This window comes from Palaemon carinicauda, chromosome 19 (genome assembly GCF_036898095.1).
Source record: "Palaemon carinicauda isolate YSFRI2023 chromosome 19, ASM3689809v2, whole genome shotgun sequence".
Taxonomy (NCBI): Eukaryota; Metazoa; Arthropoda; class Malacostraca; order Decapoda; family Palaemonidae; genus Palaemon; species Palaemon carinicauda.
The window spans coordinates 75,497,762-75,506,587 of NC_090743.1; the positions used below are offsets into that span (position 1 = coordinate 75,497,762).

Below are 8,826 nucleotides of genomic sequence, written 5' to 3' on the forward strand. Positions count from 1 at the left end.
TCATCGCCATCTACCCCTCTCTATGATCTCATCTGTGAAGAATTTTTCTTCATTCTTCTTCTTTCATTCATATTTTTAGCTCTTTCTTAATATTACTGTAGCTACCCCTTAAACGTTCTCTCCTACATCAAGTTTTCTTTACCAAAACATTGGGAAAACTATTCTAAATCAAATAAACTTGTTGACAATAGCGTACGCCATGCTCGTGACGTCACAGCGTAGATACGCACAGCAAAGGCATTATCCCGGCGTATGTTGGTTCTTTCCTAAAACTACTTGGGTCGAGATAAATATTAAACTAATTTTGAATTAATTCCAATGCTGCTGAATTGAATGCATCTTTTATTTTTCAATACCAATTAAGGTTTGTTAATTTTAAGATGTATGCCCATCGCACCAGCCCATTGCTAATTCTCATTTTAACTATTAATTTTCAGCAAGCCAGAATAGATAGGATTATTGTATAAATCAACTCCCTTAGAACAGCAAGATTTCTCTAAAGTATTTTGTACAAAATCCTGCCTCCTATGCACTCCTTGCAACAGTATATTGTCCTGTCTTAAAGTCCCGATATGGCACCTCATCTTGCACATGATGACTCTCACCAGTCTGGAAAGGTGAAGTGAGGTGATCCCTCTCAACTTTACCCTCAGCTCATTCATTCGGAAGCTGCCGCGACCGACTGACCTGCTTGTCAGTTAATCTGTGCACCTCTGGCTCAGCCCCCCCCCCCCCTTTCCCAAACCTCGACTCACAGAGGAGTCCTGCCGGCTGGAGAGAGTGAAGGAGTGGAACCTGGGAAACCCTACTACCACAAACGAGGATTCTTGGGGTGAGCCAGTCAAAAGTGCAAAGTGCCAACTTGTGCAACGTTCTGGTCAACAGGCATTGAAGGGCAAAGGACAGTATTCAAAGGAGTGCAGGTAATAGAAAAGTGGCCACTTAGTTATTTCCCCATTTCTTAGTTTAGACTAATTTTAACTTGAGTAGGGTATCTGGCTATTACATAATTCGGACTGTGTGCGGTGGGATTGTGTGTATATATTTTTTCGATATAATTTTCTTGCTTTTGAGACTAGTACAGTCTCTGGGTCACATGGGCCACGTGTCCAGCCCAATTTCATTTATTGGTTATTGCATAAGACCATGGGTCTAAGCAACCATTTTTATTATTTTGAATTGCTTTTCACTGCATCATTTTTTATTTTGCCACCATTTTGTGTTTGTTAAGATGTCCGTTTTCTTTTAATGTAAATTTGTGAAATAAATCAATATTAGGTTAATCAAACCTCCTTCATATTTTTACTTCCTCGTTCATTTCAATGTGCAAATTATGAATATTTGATCACGGGACAGAATACCCGATATTTAAAAGGAATTAGCCTAAGTAAGTCTATAAGTGGTTTCAGCGAGGAACTTTGTATTAATATATCTGCTTCAAAGGTAAAGATCCTTATCTTTAAACTATATACTTAACTTTACATCACTGCTCTCATTTTTGTTATTGTCTCTAATTACATTAACGTAAGATACCTGTCCAGCATCTCACTGGGGTCACTGGGACGGAGTCAAAACCGACAATAAGAGTGCAAGATGACTATAGACCTGAGAAAGCTAGAGTAGGCCATCATATTACCTTTATTTTCACATGTGGAGTTCTCCGGCCTCTGGACAGTAGAATTTTCCCCTTTAGTATTTAAGAGTGACGGTTAGGGAACTGGGTCAGTAAAGTTATTAGCAGGCTGTTTGTACCCCGAGTGTAAGGGCTCATTATCCTCCCCTGATGATCTTTGTGTAACTGACGTAGGGAGCCTTTCTTGGACTAAGTTCCTACTCAAACATTTAATTAAATAATCAAATAAAATTTCTCCACATCATCCACAAATGTCACTCTCTTATAGTTTTATTTCTTATCCTGACCTGCCATTTCACTCCCAATATTCTTCTGAGGTCTTTGTTCTCAATTTTACTAAATCTATTAGAGATTGTTTCATTGTCATACCACGACTCATGTCTACACAATAACACCGACCTCAATAAACTGATATATAGCATGATTTTTATATGTAATTTCACGCGATTTGATTTTTAAGTTTTACTTAACCTAGCCATTGTCTGATATGCTTTTTCGATCTTTCACTAAACTCCAATTCAAAGACCCTGTATTAGAGAATATAGTTCCCAAATATTTGAATGATCCTTTCTCCTTCCAATAATATTTCATCTTGCATTGCATATTCCGTTCTCATTATCTCTGTCTTGTTTTTATTGATCTTGAGTCCATCCTCGTGTGATATTTCACGCATTCTGGTAAGCAAGCATTGCAAGTTTTGCCGGGTTATGCTAATAAGGGTAGCATTATCAGCATACTTTAGGTCAGCTAATTTCCTATTAACAATCCAGCCCAATCCTTCACTATCCTCAACTCTTCTATGTATTACAAAATCCATGAGGAGGATAAACAACATAGTAGATAACACATTCTCTTGGAGTACTCCACTGATAACTGGAAATTAATTTGATAGGACTCCACTAACATTAACTTTGCTCTTACTATGCTCATGAACAGTCTTGATAAAATTACATATTTAAGAGGAACTCTCCACAATATTGGCCAGTGCATACTACCAAACGCTTTTCCATAGTCCACAAATGTCATCAAAAGTGGATTTTTATATTCTATGCATTGCTGTACAACATGACTTAAAATGAAAATTTGGTCAGTACAATTTCTACCTTTTCGAAATCCTGCTTGTTCATCTCTCAGCTTTTCATTAATCTTTCTCTACAGACTCTTTAGAATAAGCATACTATATATTTTCATTACAACTGACGTAAGTGTGATGCTTCTGTAATTATTGCAATTAGTCAGATCTCGTTTTTTTTTTCCTTTTCACCAATACTCCTAGCAACCATTCATCAAGTTTTGCCTCTTCACGCCACATTCTACAAAATAATCTTGCAAGTAGTCTGGGAGTCACTTGCTTTTTGGACCATCTCATCTCAGCAACTATTCCATCGTATCCAGGGGCTTTCCATCTCTTCAGTTTTTTAAGGATACCTTTGACCTCAAACACACTGAATTGATTCATGGGCACATCATGGTCTTCCCCAGCTTCAGGTATATCAATCAAATTATTCCCTTCATATCTCCTATTCATGACCTCATTAAAGTGTTCCATCCAATGTTGCCTTCTTCATCTTCAGTTTGATATAACAGATCCATCTCTCTTTTCATCAGTATATGCTTCTTCTTTGCCAGAATAATGATTTTATTGATAATTCTATGAAAATTCCTAAATCATAGCCACTCTCTGAATTAATAGCTTTGTCAGCCTCATCTGCTTTCCTGTCTAAATATTCTCTCTAGTTATTCCGGGGTTTTATTTTGACTTCTCTATCAATACTGGAATACTTAGCATGCTTTACCTCGTAATTTTCATTACTTCCTCGAAAATATTCAACAATTGATTTCTGTCTTTGTCTCCTTTTTATGGTATCCCAAGTATCATTTGATATCCTTGGTTTTCTACTTATAACTCTATGTCCCACTACCAACTATACCAACTGGTTGATACTTGTTCTTTATATCACACCATTCTTTGTTAATTGTCTGCTCTTCTTCTTTAATAGTCTCAAAGATTTGAAATCGATTCCTACATTCAATCGCAAAGGTTTCTCTGTGCTCATTTTCTAGAAAATTAGTTGTATCAAATCTGTGTATTCTATCTACATTTCTGTTGGGTGTTTTCAGTTTTAATTTCAGTGTGGCAATTAGAAGATGGTGATCACTACCAATATCTGACCCTTTATAGCTTCTTATATTTTTCAAAGTCCCTTCTCTTTATCAATGGCTATGTGATCTATTTGATTTATGTAATTGCCACATGGTAAAGACCATGTGGATGTACTTGTGCTGGAAAAGAGTATCTTCAATAAAAAGATTGTTTGTTGAACAGTAACATATTAAATTTTCTCCATTTTCATTTGCAACTTCGCTAAGACCCTCAACACCCATCACATTCTCTTACATTGATTATTCCTTCCAACTTTAGTATTGGGTCACCAATCACAATTATTATCTCTCTCTCTCTCTCTCTCTCTCTCTCTCTCTCTCTCTCTCTCTCTCTCTCTCTCTCTCTCTCTCTCTCTCTCTCTGGAATCTCATCTATTACACTCTGCAGTTCTTCATAGTATTGATCTTTCCTTTCTTCAGGAGAATAATTTGTTGGTGCATAGCAAGCTATAATGCTCATATTGCACTACTTTGATTTAAAATTTGCAAATAACAATCTACTATCTACAGCTCTCCTATCAGTTAATGCCTTTTCTGCCCCCGGTGTCATCATCATCCCTACCTCTTCTCTTCCAACTCTATCAGTTCTTTCTGAATATATTTTTTTATTGCCTGGGTCTAAGTTTTCCTTACCAATCTCCTTACAATATGTTTCACTTAGGGCCAAGATATCCAAACTTTATTCCATAAATTCATTCTCCAATTGCTGTAACTTTCCAATCTGATTCATTGTTCTAATATTCCAATTACCAATTTTCAATTCCTCTTTAGTATTTATAAACCCAAAGATTCTAAGCACCCCATTATGTCCGGGACTGGGGGTCATTTTGTTATTTTCTATTTCCATAGACTGACTAAAACCATAGAGGATTTATTGGCTAGATTCATGAAAGAATAGCCATTTCCTGGTGATGTGCAGTTCCTATCTAGCTAGGGCAAGTGACCCCTGCTAGTCCATACTAATTCTAGTAAGATCATCTGCCAGGCATCGAGAGTAGAAGTCAAAGAGACAGCTTGTCTATTGCCTTAAACCTGATCCATCACCCTGGTGCCAGTGACTTTTTCGAGATTTATGGAGGGCATTTCCTCCACATCCAAAGTTCTCATTACTCCACCAGGTTGCTCATCCACATGTATAACCGTTGGCAAACATGGATTCCTAAGATATACTGCCTAGCACAGTTTGAATAGTTATGAACGATAAGAACCGTTGTCCTTTAATAGGAGACTACTTTTCCTTAAGAGGGATGACATTCCTATAATCGAACTGGCTGGTTTAAAATCCCGTGATGTCAACACTTGTACCTGAAATGTTTCGAAAGTGATGACGCCTACCACCTTTTAACAAACTGGGAAAATGTCCCAGATGACGCACAGTCATGGAAGAACATTTATCCATCAAGGATATGTGTGAAATGCATGATAGATTAAAAGAATTGGTAATGTTACTCCAATACATAAATGTTTTTTTTGGTAACTCTAGCCCTGCCTATTACCACTCATGTTCCATAACTCTTATATTATCTCAGTCAGCTAGCTCCGCCCACCTTTTGTCCCCGAAATAAAAAAAATGATAACATCCTATCACTAGGTTTTTTGCAAAAATTCCAAAGCACATGGTACCCAAAACAATTGAGTATTCTCTCTCAAAAATGATGCAATACCTCATAAAATATAAAAGAACATTACATAATCCTTTGTTCATGTCGTACATGATCACATAACTCTCTCAAACAGATTACGTAAGACTTTGAAACAAAAATACTTGAAATAAAAAGTGAATTCTTAAAAATAACGTAAATTTACATATACTGACTTGAATAAATAACACAATGAAATTCACGATGAAAGTCTTATGTAATTTACATAATATACTTACGTCTACATGAGGAGAACTCATCTTAAGAGCTGGCTCTCCTCTCTTCAATACACAATTAAAATATATATAAATAAATCATGAATAAACTATTGTATTTACTCTACACTAGACCAGCTTCGTAAGAAACGGATTTTGAGCGAAGCGAAAAATCTATTTTTGTGTGAGATGGCCATGTCGTCCTGATCGAAGTTCCTTAAAATAGCTTCCTAAGGGATATATGTGCTACAGTGATATTCCCAGAGAATTTTACCTTTAGGTATCCAGAATTCTAACTCCTGGTGCGAATATCCTTAAAATTTCTCCTAAGGATATCGCAATATCAGCGGACGCATTCATGACACGCCACACATAGCAATCTGCACCCCTAATAGCGTTTAACGCTTTGAGGAGTATGTGGCAAAATAAAAGGGAGCCGTCCAAAGGCTATCCCCGTGCTCGTATTACTATTGAGAATACAACAGAGCCATTCCCACGATGGCGGACATTCCTTGTAGCATTGAGCATGGTGTTACAGATACAGTACCACGGGAGGGATACTTTGAAGATCTTTTCTTTTAGAAGAGATGGATTGGTCAATCAGGACGACATGGCCATCTCACCCAAAAATAGATTTTTCGCTTCGCTCAAAATCCGTTTTTTGGGCTCAAGCCATGTCGTCCTGATGGAAGCATACCAGAGCATTAGTGTATCTGTGGATTTTTATTAGTGCCTTAACCTTGTAGCAACCTTTCCTATGGTGATGGGGACCACATGAGACAAGTGATGTTACCGTTATTCATCATCATCACTAATCATAACCAATGCTAGTGCTTCCTGCCTCCTACAGGGAAGAGTCATTCTAGACAGCAGAAAAGGGATCTCAAGGTTAACATACATAGTATGACCAAACATAAATACACACTGAATATACAAATAGTCTCATAGTTGTGTATTTTGCTAAAATAACATCAGTGTCTCTTATATCTATTATTTGATACATACAAATATATGAGGGATACTTACTTTGGTAAGTTAAAGACCTCTGGCATGTATACATACAATTATCTGGCGAAAGTGGACGCACTACATTCTAATAGACATTTATTCCTAATAAATGACTAAAAGAGATGTTTAGTAAAACGAATGTAGTATGACAATGGGATAAAACCTGTAACGAGTACAGAGACTATATTTCTTTCTTGAAGGAAGAAATGATAAGTGCCACTCTCAGACTGAAGAAAAAATTATAAAACAATTTCTCTTCATAATTCCTGTACTGGTTACTTCTATCTGCACTGTGTACTTCGTACACCGGCACTAGTGCTATCTGTATAATTCCACACCTAGGATTTTGAACAGAGCTAGTGTTATCATGGTAACACTTAACCAAAAGAAGTCACACCTAAGAAGGATGACCTCTTCTCCCTTTAATTGACAGTCCCAGTCAAATAGCTTTTCATCGAATTCTACCTGGCGTCACCACATATTGCTTCAGATCATGGACTTGTCTAGCATAGTGTTTGTAGAACACTCTGGATGATTCTCATCCGTTACATGTGCGAGGACATGTGAGGTCCCAAACCATTAACTGTTTACCACAGTAATTAGGCGGCAGGTTTTAATACACTACCTGCCGCCACTACAAAGTGTTTCAGTTCATGCACTTATTTTGCATAGTGTTTGTAAAACACTCTGGATGATTTCCATCCAGTGTATGAACGAAGGCGCTTGAAGTCCATATACTGAAAGAAGTTCAGTGATGAAGCAATCTTTCTCGGATCATGACCTGCGGGAGTACTGTCCGGATCCGCTCTATGAATAAAGTAGGTGAGCTTTGCCCTTAGTTGTTTTAGGGATAAATTTGATCCAGAAGTTTCCCCTTTAAAGAGCTGTCCTCCCCTAAAGTCTGAAGTTCTACGAAGATAGACCTTTAGACACTCTACAGGACATAGAGAGACATCTTCCTTCAGAGGGCAGATTCTCCAGGGACCCCACCTCTTAGTGGGTAGCTCGTTTTTAGCGAGAAAGGATGGATCAGGGAAGAGATTCAGTTCTCCCACTTCCGTGAACTGAATGTGACCCTCATCTCTGGATAGGGCCACTATTTCACTAACTCTAGCCCCAGAGGCTATAGCAAACAGAAAAATAACCTTTTGGGTTGGATCCTTAAGAGAACAATCTTCATTGTTCACAGGTGAGACATAATGTAAGACCTTGTCCAAAGACCAAGAGATGGGCTTTGGTGGTACTGCGGGCCTAAGCCTAGGACATGCCTCGGAATCTTATTAAAGATTTAATTCATCAGATCCACTTGAAAGGCATGTAGGAGAGGCCTAGCCAAGGCTGACTTGCACGTATTTATCGTATTGGCCGCCAGACCTTGGCTATGAAGGCGGACAAAGACGGACAGACAGAAGTTCATTGAAATTTCTTTCGGTCCTTTTGCTTTGACAAACGCAACCCACTTTTTCCTGGAAGACTCATATTGTCTTCTAGTTGACTTGGCCTTGTATTCCTCTAAGAATTCTATATTGCCTTCTGAGATCCCAAACCTTTTTCTGACCGCTAGAGCGAGAAAATCATGAAATGAAGGGTTTGGGTTCTCTGTGATAAAATGAAGGCAGTTAATTTCTGAACCTTCAAAAATATACCTAGGATCAGAGCTAGGACCAGCCTCATCTAGTCTATCAGCCCCACTAGAGGATCCTTGTATGGGGATATATAGCGAGGTAGTTTCTTGAAGACGCTCGTGATGAAGAGGTCGAATTGCAGTTCCGGGACTTGTTCCCATCTGGGAGGGAATATGTCTGCGTCCATGGACCATTCCAACTCTATCGGCTTGGATCGATATAGAGTATCCACCATCACATTGTTGATCAGTTGTAAATGAGCTGCTGGTAGGTGCCATGCCTTTAAGAAAGGGATGGGTAACTTCACCTAGACTGTATGAGACGTTCGATTGTGACGTCTTATTATCGCTTCGGTGCCACAGATCAGTCGTAGGGAGTCAGATCTGCGTGAAGGGGGCTTCCACACTCATGAAAGGACCAGCAGAGTCTTAGGACTTTTGTGCTTTAATTTTTTTTAGAGAAGCGATTAAAGAGGGACCGATCTCAGTCTTTTTTTATCTCTTCAAGTGTTTGATGCGTGTTTTCTCCAGGCTCTTAACGCA

The 8,826-nt window shown here is 38.3% G+C and overlaps 1 protein-coding gene across 1 annotated transcript in view; it reads left to right on the top strand.

The window, feature by feature from the left end:
* Positions 1 to 580, top strand: part of LOC137658680 (major facilitator superfamily domain-containing protein 6-like) — a 108,791-nt gene extending 108,211 nt beyond the window's left edge. Inside the window, exon 9 of the mRNA XM_068393655.1 lies at positions 1 to 580. This exon is cut by the window's left edge and continues 1,900 nt beyond it. The gene's annotated coding sequence lies outside the window, so the exon portion shown is untranslated.
* Positions 581 to 8,826: the final 8,246 nt, after the last annotated feature.